General features: G+C 38.3%; 2 long non-coding RNA genes across 5 annotated transcripts in view; one reads left to right on the forward strand and one right to left on the reverse strand.

Moving 5' to 3' along the window:
- Window positions 1–4,827: 4,827 nt before the first annotated feature.
- The window catches only part of LOC149129013 (uncharacterized), a 16,410-nt gene continuing 11,237 nt past the window's right edge, over window positions 4,828–10,000 (reverse strand). For 2 of the 4 annotated variants that reach the window (XR_016240578.1, XR_016240575.1), the window contains exons 3-5: window positions 7,119–8,186; window positions 5,562–5,731; window positions 4,828–4,883 (exon numbers count right to left, since the gene is read on the reverse strand). This is a non-coding gene — a long non-coding RNA (uncharacterized LOC149129013). The remainder of the gene's footprint in view (window positions 4,884–5,561; window positions 5,732–7,118; window positions 8,187–10,000) is intronic. The other 2 variants (XR_016240576.1, XR_016240577.1) reach the window with 2 other exon arrangements.
- LOC149129014 (uncharacterized) overlaps window positions 5,729–10,000 on the forward strand; it is a 4,799-nt gene continuing 527 nt past the window's right edge. Inside the window, exons 1-2 of the long non-coding RNA XR_016240579.1 lie at window positions 5,729–6,606; window positions 8,701–10,000. The exon at window positions 8,701–10,000 is cut by the window's right edge and continues 527 nt beyond it. This is a non-coding gene — a long non-coding RNA (uncharacterized LOC149129014). The remainder of the gene's footprint in view (window positions 6,607–8,700) is intronic.

The following is a 10,000-nucleotide window of genomic DNA, read 5'->3' on the forward strand; positions in this document are numbered from 1 at the left end:
GCTTGCCAGTCCTCAGTCAAACCGTCCATGGGAAGCAGAATTAAATGATGATGCTTTATTCACAATTTTATAGACTTCTCTCTCATGCTTCCCCTCTTTTTCTTCACTTTTCCCTTCAACCAATCACATGAAGAAGGCATTACAGTCAGACGAAATAACTAAGGAATAAGACTGAGTTAAAAAGAATTCCACGTTTCACTCGCAGCCTCCCCGACTTCAGCCAATCACATGACAGCCTCACGAATGGGCTGAGTAACGGAGGAAGAAGCAGAATTATTATAAGATTGAATTTTCGTTACCAACCCGGCTGAAACTGGCTCTGGCTCCAACTACAAATGTCGTGTTGTTTTTAGAAGTTCTCAATTAAAATCTCCCACCATACCTTAGTCACGTTCTGTTCCTAAAACTGGCTGAATGATAACTGAGTTATTCAACACAGAGCATCTCGAAATAAATGCACCACTGGGAATGATGTATATTGGCTAATACTGGGTTGGGTACACAAGAAAGTTTTAATATAGAGTTGCACATATTAGTGGATGATCAGTTTGTAATTCTGGATCATTTCCTTGTATCCAGAATAATGTGGCTCCTGGCCTTGCCCGGTTCCATGGTGGTAATGTAAAAAGCATCCTGAACACAATTTATTTATTTACTTATATATTTATTCATTTATTTATTTATGTATTTATTAATTTATATATATATATTTTTTATTTATTTATTTATTTATATATATATATATATATATATATATATATTTATTTATATGGTGTGGCTCCTGGCCTTGCCCAGTTGCTCCCAAGATGTCCAGCCGATGCCAGCAGACAAAATGGATGGTAAATGAGGATAGAATTTATCTATTTTGTATTGTTTTTTTTGTCTTTTTCGGGATTTGTGGTTTTATTGTCTAATCTTTTTTTCTTTTTGGTTTTTTTTTCTTTGTCTTTGCAGCTTTTCCACATAGATGTCGGTATATATAACATTATACATTACATAAATGTGTATGTGCGTGTACAACATGTCCATATACGCATGCATATATACACAGACTGAGAGAAGAAGAGTTAGCTACCTGCTTATATTTGTACTGATGATGTTATTGAAATTACAATAATTATTATTCTTATTAATCTCCCTTCCAACATTCTTGCCTCCTGTTTTCATTTCTTCCTTATTCCTTCTCTTCCTCCCCATCATACCACAACCTCTGACCCCTTGCTGCTTCTCCTTAACCATTTATAGACACGCTCGTGCACATAGACGTCATCTGCCAAATTTCTTTTCTGCTGTGGTGGCGGCAGTGCTGGTGTTGTCCTTTTCTCTCACTATCAGCTTGGTGTAATAATATTTTTCCTTCATAAATGGTAGCTGACCGCACCATACAGTAAGGTTTTAGCAAAGTTGTATTGGAATAATGGGGCTGGGGAGCGGGACATCTTTAAAAATGTGTGTGTGCATGCGTCTTTCTGTAAAAATATATACAAGGTGGGGGGGCCAAAGGTCATGTGCCAAGATTAAGACTCTAATATCTCTATTGCACATTTCAAAAACAACCCATTTATATTTAATTAGAAAGCAAAACAAATTAGCAAATGTCTGTAGCTTTTATTCTTCGTTGCATGAGGAATATCAACTCCCTGTGACAATGTGTGCACGAATTTCTTTGGACTTTTTTTCTTTTTAAAGCCTCTTTCTGACAGAGACATCTCGGTGGTGAGGGGTCCACTTTGCTATGTGTTGGGCACACCGTATTGCATGAACTTCTCGGACAAATTGACCGGCCGTTGTATGCGATGTTGCTTTTTCTCACGATGCTTTTGGTTGGAGATGTCCACAACTGTTCTGTTCTGTTTTGTTGCACCATCGCAGCCAGACTGAAAAACAAGTCCAATGTGCTCCGGAATTGTCAAAGACGTGTTTCAGTTTTTCTAAAATGGAGTGAAATAAAATAATAATAGTAATGATTTCTTGTTACTCTTATCAAACTCATTGGGCCCCAGGTTAAGCTAAACTCTCCTTATTCTCCCCACCAAAGTGAGGGAGTTTGTGTGTGCTCAATGTTTTCCCATTAGATAGTCTGGTAGGTCTGTTGTCCCTTCATTTAGTTCCTTAGCCATCATAACTGCCCCCGTTTCTCTCTCTCTCTCTCTGCCTCTTCAGTATGTATGTGTTGGAGTCTGTAATGTCGTCATGGTTACTGGGTTTTTTTCGTTTGTTCATTTGCTTTTTCACCACCACAGCTTTACTATTAACAATATTTCAGTTGCATTTTTAAATCTGATAATTTCAGGGCAGGTAACTCATGATTGTCACCTCATCCCTCCCTCCCTCCCTCCTTATTTCTAATATCTTTCTAAATTCTGTTGCTACAACTACTTTGACGACGACGACCACCACCACCCACAAGTACTGCTACTACTACTACTACTACTGTCATGTCTCTGAATCGGCAGAGCGTCAGACAAAAGGTGCTTTATGGGTAGGTAAGTCTGTTTCCCTTGCTAGCTTTGAATCTGTCAAAATACAGGATGGGCCCAAAGTCACACACTGAGACCCCCCTCTCCCCCATATTTCAAAAACAGCACTTTATGGTTAATTACAACACAAAACTAATTAGGAAATGTCAACATCCTGATTACAAGGGTTCGAAACATTCACCATTTGCAGATTTTTTTATTGTTTGTTGTACAAGGAACAGAATTTCCTGCAGAGATCTTTGCACAGGTAGGGGAGGGGGCAACCATTGGTATTTGTCCTGCACACTGCATGTTGCATGGACTCTTTGCACTAATCAGGCGCAGGCTGTGTTGTAAAGAAGCTTGCTTTCCAACCACATGGTTCCTGGTTCAGTCCCACTGTGTGGCACTTTAAATAAGTGTCCACTAAGCCTCGGGCCAACCAAAGCCTTGCGAGTGGATTTGGTTGACAGAAACTGAAAGAAGCCCGTCGTGTGTATATATATATATATATATATATATGTGTGTATGTACATGTGAGTGTATCTGTCTGTCCCTGCCACCATTGTTTGATAGCCGATGGTGTGTTTACGTCCCCCGTAACTTAGCAGTTTGGCAAAAGAGATAGAATAAGTACTAGGCTTAGAAAAAATAATTCCTAGAGTCAATTTGTTCGACTGAGAGGCAGTGCTCCAGCATGGCTGCAGTCATGTGACTGAAACAAATAAAACAATAATCGACCAACAGTGTTTCAATGTTACACAAAATAATAATGATGTTATATTTTCGTGTGTGACTTTTGGCCCACCCTGTACCCAGAAATATGACCACCACCACAAAAAATAATAATTTTTTTTGCTATTGAAGTATCGAACGGGGTAGACAACTCTAGATATGTTTTGCTCTTATTTGACCTCCGTGAATTACAGCTTGTTTTTGCCAGATGGTAAGATGCATCTGTATACACACACATGTACATACATGCTGCTGCATACAGATAGAGAGATTTGAGTGCACACGGAATTACATTGTGTGTGCATGGTGCGAGATATATAAATTCTGTGCACACATACTTCATTGCACATGTATATCTCTAGTCTTTAAACATATTTAAAGCTGTGGTCATGCTGGGGCACCACCGTTGCCTGTGCTACACTATTATTTGGAACCTCCTCTGATAGGTGGCATTTGGTCAATGAGAGAGTCTGATCACTGCTGCTCTCACCTGCCGTGAAGTAGTCTCATCTGGAACCCTTGGCAGGAAGAGACCCCGTTTTGTGTGTATATATATAAATCTTGTGTGATCTTAGTTATTGTCTGGTTGCTTGAGGAGGTCAATAACACTGAAACCTATCCAAGGTTGTCCCCCCACTATTGCAATTTATTTTAATTTCTAAACCTTTTTTCTCATTTAATTTACCTTTGTTGGGTTCGTTCTCTTCAAATGAACCTTCATACTTAATTACTTCTTTTCTCGTTATGGATGTAACTTTTAATTGAAATCTCTTGTTTCTCTGTAATAAAAGTCAGTGGTAGTTTTAACTCTGGGGCAGTGTTCCAACCATGGCCATCTCGTCTTAGAGGGGAATATCTAGCATTTTAATGTATTGTTTCTTTATTCAAAGCAATTAGAACGGAAGGGTTGATTGGTCACTATATCTAGCGAGGGAGAGGTTAGTAGTTGTAGTGTGAAGCACAGCAGAAGCTGTTGTAACCATTAACAACTTGGATCATTACCATAGTAACTGGTTGTGGTGGTAGTAACAGCAGTTTGGGTTAGTGGATGTCTAAGTGCACCTTAGTAAGTGGTTGATGGAAGGTGACAGCAGAAGCAACTAGTGGTCAAGGGTCCTTTTTCTTCTTCCTCCCATCCACTCCATGCCAATCACTCCCCCCTTCTATCATGTATACATACCTCTTCCTTCTACCTTCATCATTTCAATTTCAACTCTATTTTGAGAGGAAAAAAAAAAAAAAGTATTGACCCTCCCACTTACAGTGTTTGTCTTTTTTATTTGACTGGTGGGTCCACCTGCTGTGTGGTCCTGATCCCTTTCGTTTTTGGACAAAAGGATTCTAGCTGTAGTGAATTATTTTGACTGTGGCCATGTTGGAGCAAATCAACCCTGGGACTTCTGAAGCCTAGTACTTATTATTCTATTGGTCTCTTGTTAAACTGCTAAGTTATGGGGGACGTAAACACACCAACATTGGTTGTCAAGCGATGGGAAAGTGTCTTCTACTTATAGCCTCAGGCGAATTAAGGCCTGGAGGAAGCCTGTCGTATCTATGTGTATGTTTGTCTCTCCACCATCGCTTGGCAACCAATGTTGGTATGTTTAGCAAAAAGAGACGGTACTAGACTTACAAAGTGTATGTCCTGGGGTCGAATTGGTTTGACTGAGCATGGCTGCAGTCAATTGACTGAAAACAAATAAAAGAATGTCTACATAGTCTTTTTTATCATCGAAAATATGTTTTTCTCGAATAAAAAAAATAATTTAAAGATGTTTTTTGTTGAATAAATAAAATAAAAACCACAAAAATTATGCAAAGAAGAAGAATCGACTGCAACAGGAAGAAGAAAACACGTCTTAATCCAGAAAATCCCATCGTGGGAGGCGCGGAAGGTAATAATGTCAAATCGATAATGTTTATAGTATAACCAATAGGTGAGGAGTAGCTAAAAACAAAAAAAACGACGCCATTATAAGGCCCCCCCCTTAGAAATTTTTCCGGGTTTTGACACTTTAGCGACATCAAATCTCGAAAATTTTCTGGAGAAAATCTGGGGAATCGATGTCGCTAAAGTGTCAAAATTTTCTAAGTTTTGACACTTTAGCGACATCGGGTCCCCAGATTTTCTCCAGAAAATCTTCGAGATTTGATGTCGCTAAAGTGTCAAAACCCGGAAAAATTTTTAAGGGGGGGGGCCTTATAATGGCGTCGTTTTTTTTGTTTTTTAAACATACTCCTCCCGTATTTTTCGATTTTCTGGTTATCGGAAAGACACCGGGTTTCCTACACATTTTTTATTATTTTTATTTTTATTTCCAGGTAATTAAATAATATTTTTAATTAAGATAATTAAATAAATATTACATTTTGGAAATGCTTCGCTTAGGGAACAATTGGATCTTGTCGCGTTGGTTTCAAGAGAGGTAACTCTCTGCAATTTCCATTCTGTTTGGTGGTCAAGAGATAAATAAAATAAAACTATATCTACTTTGTGATTTCGAATCCTGGCTTTGTCAGCTTTATTTTTCAAGTTTCTACAACATTTAAGTATGATAATTTAGTGTCTACAATGTCTAGTAATGTATGTGTATATATTATGAATAGCGTAATATATTATGAATCGAGTAATGTGTGTGTGTATATATTATGAACCTAGTGATCTATGTGTGTGTATATATTATGAATCTAGTAAGGTGTGTGTACATATTATGAATCGAGTAACGTGTGTGCATATATTATGAATCGAGTTATGTATGTATATATTATGAATCTAGTAATGTATGTGTATATATTATGAATCGAATAATGTGTGTATATATTATGAATCGAGTAATGTATGTATATTATGAATCTAGTAATGTATGTGTATATATTATGAATCGAGTAATGTATATGCTTGTGTGTATATATTATAAATCTAGTAGTGAGAGTGTGTGTGTATATATTATGAATCTAGTAGTGTATGTATATTATGAATCTAGTAAGGTGTGTGTGTGTATATATTATGAATCGAGTAATGTATGTATGTGTATATATTATGAATCTAGTAATGTGTGTGTGTGTGTGTGTATATATATTATGAATCGAGTAATGTATGTATGTGTATATATTATGAATCTAGTAATGTATGTGCTTGTATGTATATATTATGAATCTAGTAATGTATGTGCTTGTGTGTATATATTATGAATCTATTAATGTATGTGTATATATTTGTCAGCTTTATTTTTCAAGGTCAATAAAACAGTATGAAGCGAAAGTGACATATCGATTACAATTCAATCAACAGAAAATTAGCATGCAAGTGGCTCAGTACTCCGCAGACACGTCTTCTTCACGTAATTTACAAAGAAATACAATGTGACAAGGCCGGTCCCTTTGAATTACAGGTGTAAGTGATTTTTGCCAGGTAAGTGGACTGGGGCACGGTGAAATTAATGTTTAAGTGGCTGTGCATTCCACAGACGTGTTCCCTGTGAACGGTTTTCGTCGAACGAATCAAACTTAATAAATTATCGAAAAGAAAATAAAATGTCTGGTCCTGGGGTTGTAAACAAGTGATGGCGGATACAAATACTGACTGAAACCGGTCAAAGAAATAAGACAGAGAAAGAAATAAAGACCGTAAGGAGTGGATTTGGTAGGCGGAAACTGAAAGAAGCCCGTTGTATATATGTATGTATGTGTATATGTTTGTGTGTCTGTTTGTCCCCACCTCCCAACATCGCTTGACAACCGATGCTGGTGTGTTTACGTCAACGTAAATTAGCGGTTTCGGCAAAAGAGACCGATAGAATAAGTACCAGGCTTACAAAGAGTAAGTCCTGCGGTCGATTTGACCGACTATAAAGGCGGTGCTCCAGCTTGGACGCAGTCAAAAGGACTGAAACAAGGAAAAGAGTAATTTTAACGAGTTCCTACCGCCATCTTCACCGCCATTGCTATGACAAACCAACAACAAACACCAGCGCCATCTATCTGTAACGTCTCTATTTTACTCTGGCTTCTCCGAGTTACTTCCCTTTGTTTCTCTGCGATCAGAATCTTTATTTCGCTGGACGAATGTGTTTTAGCTTCTAAGATCCTTCTGGGACCGATTATTAATTAAAAGACGAACATTGAGGGGTCAATGTAATTAACTACCCCCGCCCGTGCGTATAATTGAAAGGATTACGAACATTATTATTATTTTTAAAGGCAGAATCGTTAGCACGCCGGAGAAAGTGCTTAACGGTGTTCAGTCCGTCTTTACGTTCTGAGTTCAAATTCCGCCGATGTCGACTGTTCCTTTCAACCTATAAGGGTTAGGGTAATTAAAACGCTAGGGGGTCAACATAATCGACTAGTCCCCTCCCTCAAAATATGTAGGTGTGTTTGTGTGTCTGTGTTTGTCCCCCCACCATCGCTTGACAATCGATGCTGGTGTGTTTACGTCCCCGTAACTTAGTGGTTTCGGCAAAAGAGAATAAGTATTAGGCTTACAAAGAATAAGTCCTGGGGTCGGTTTACTCGACTATAAAGGCGGTGCTCCAGCATGGCCGCAGTCAAATGAGTGAAACAAGCAAAGGGAGCTGGCTGAGTCGTTAGCACGTGTGGGCGAAATGTTTGGCAGCCGTTCGTTTGTCTTTATGTTTCGAGTTCAATTTCCAGAGGCCTCTCGTTCTTTCGGGAGTCGATAAAATAGGTGCCAGTTGACCACTGGAGTCCATGTAACCAACTAGTCCAACATTTTAGGCGTTCTACCCCCACAAGCCACATTCCTAGCGCTCCCCACCCCCATCTAACCATTACAAACATGCATACAATTCGTATAAATTAATTAAAGAAACTGTCCCTGTCAGATGACCGCACAGACCTATTATGGGGCCAACTGACCCCATAATGGTTTCTGTCAAATGATGTAAGATTAAAAGAAAAAATTCCTGAGGTTGATTCATTTGGTTGTAGAATTCTTCAAGGTGGTACTCCAGCATGGCCACGGGCTCGTGCCTAAAACAAGTGAAAGATATAAGAAATACAGATTTCTAAGTGTCCGGAGATGCCTGTTCGTGGAATTGCAGTCTTACTTTCGGCTAATTACTCTTAATTGATTTAATTAAAATATATGTTCAGTAATTTCCTTAATTAAGATTTAAACAAACATTAAATAATTTAATGAGTAACAATATTATTATTACAGGTTGTGTGTGAGTAAAAGATGGGATGATCACAACTGGAACGTCTGACTGGATCAGGAGTGACCTGGGGCTTAAGAACGACTACAGCCACTAATACTAAAGCTGTACATTAGATAATGTAGTTCTAGATACACTATGCCTGAATATAAGGTGGGGTGGTCACGACTGGAACATGTTTAATCGTAGGTCTGCCTGGATCAGGACTGACCTGGGGTGAAATAACAATAATTAATTAAAGAATACAATTAATTAATGAAATGAATCTTTCTGTTTCATCACTGTGTACTTTAAATTAATTAAAATGTTTCCGTTAATTATAATTACAGTAATCTTCACCATTTGGCCTCAGTTCAGTGACCTGGCAACATTTCTAGCACCCTGGACAAAATGCTTGGCTGCAGCCATGCTGGAGCACCACATTCAAAGGTTGAACCATTCAAGTCAAACCTGGCAGTGTTTTATTTTTAAAGTTCAGTTCTTATTCTATCAGTTTTCTTCTGCCAAACCACTAAGTGATGGGGCCATAAACACACCAACACCGGCTGTGAAGTGGTGGCGGAGGACAAACACAGATGCAAAGAGAATCTGGAACTCGACTGAGGAAAGAAAACTCCGAATGACCCATCCTTGATTTCTTTGTATCATCTCTCTGGATGTTTTGCGTTCTTGTCCCTTTTTTGTATTTTACATATATATATATAATAATACAAAGGATATATATGCATGTATACACACATATATGTACATACTCACATTTACATGTGTATAGAGATGCATATCAGGGTACAGGACGTTAGAACAATGAACTACAGACAACGGAACGAACACATAAGAAAACAGAAAGCCACTTGGAATTATTCCTTCGTCAGCTGCCTCTATTCTAACTAGACGTTTCGAAGATATGGAGCCTGGTGTAGCCATCTGGTTTCACCAGTCCTCAGTCAAATCGTCCAACCCATGCTAGCATGGAAAGCGGACGTTAAACGACGATGATGGTGATTCACAAAAAGTATGGGGGTTTAGTTTACAGGTGATTTAAATGATTAGGTACACTAGATAAGTACTGTAACGGATTACTAGGGCTCCAGGGGTTATAGCCGGGACGGTATTTATGGACTCATTGCAGATTTCCAATGCATCGGATACATAACTTTTAAACCGGACACTAAACATTAAGGCAAGGCAAACATTTCAAGACATATACAATATTATTATTACAGGAAGAAATTCAAAATCTATATAAGATACAAATAAGGAAATAATTTTATTCTCAAATGCAGGATAAACGCTCGGCAATAGAGAAAGACTTTGACGTTTCGAGCCTACGCTCTTCAACTAAAATAAAAAAAAAAAAAAATATATATATATATATATATATATATATATACACATACAAACTCCACAGGCTTTTTTCAGTGTCCGTCAACCAAATCCACTCACCAGGCTTTGGTTGGCCGAGGGCTATAGTAGAAGACACTTGCCCAAGGTGGCATGCAGTGGGACTGAACCCAGGACCATGTGGTTGGTCAGCAGGCTAAGTACCACACAGCCACTCCTGCACCTATACATATGTATGTAGTTTATAGATTAGAGACAGGTAGTCTCAACATAGAATACACTTCATAG

This window comes from Octopus bimaculoides, unplaced genomic scaffold (genome assembly GCF_046866305.1).
Source record: "Octopus bimaculoides isolate indiv1 unplaced genomic scaffold, ASM4686630v1 contig208, whole genome shotgun sequence".
Taxonomy (NCBI): Eukaryota; Metazoa; Mollusca; class Cephalopoda; order Octopoda; family Octopodidae; genus Octopus; species Octopus bimaculoides.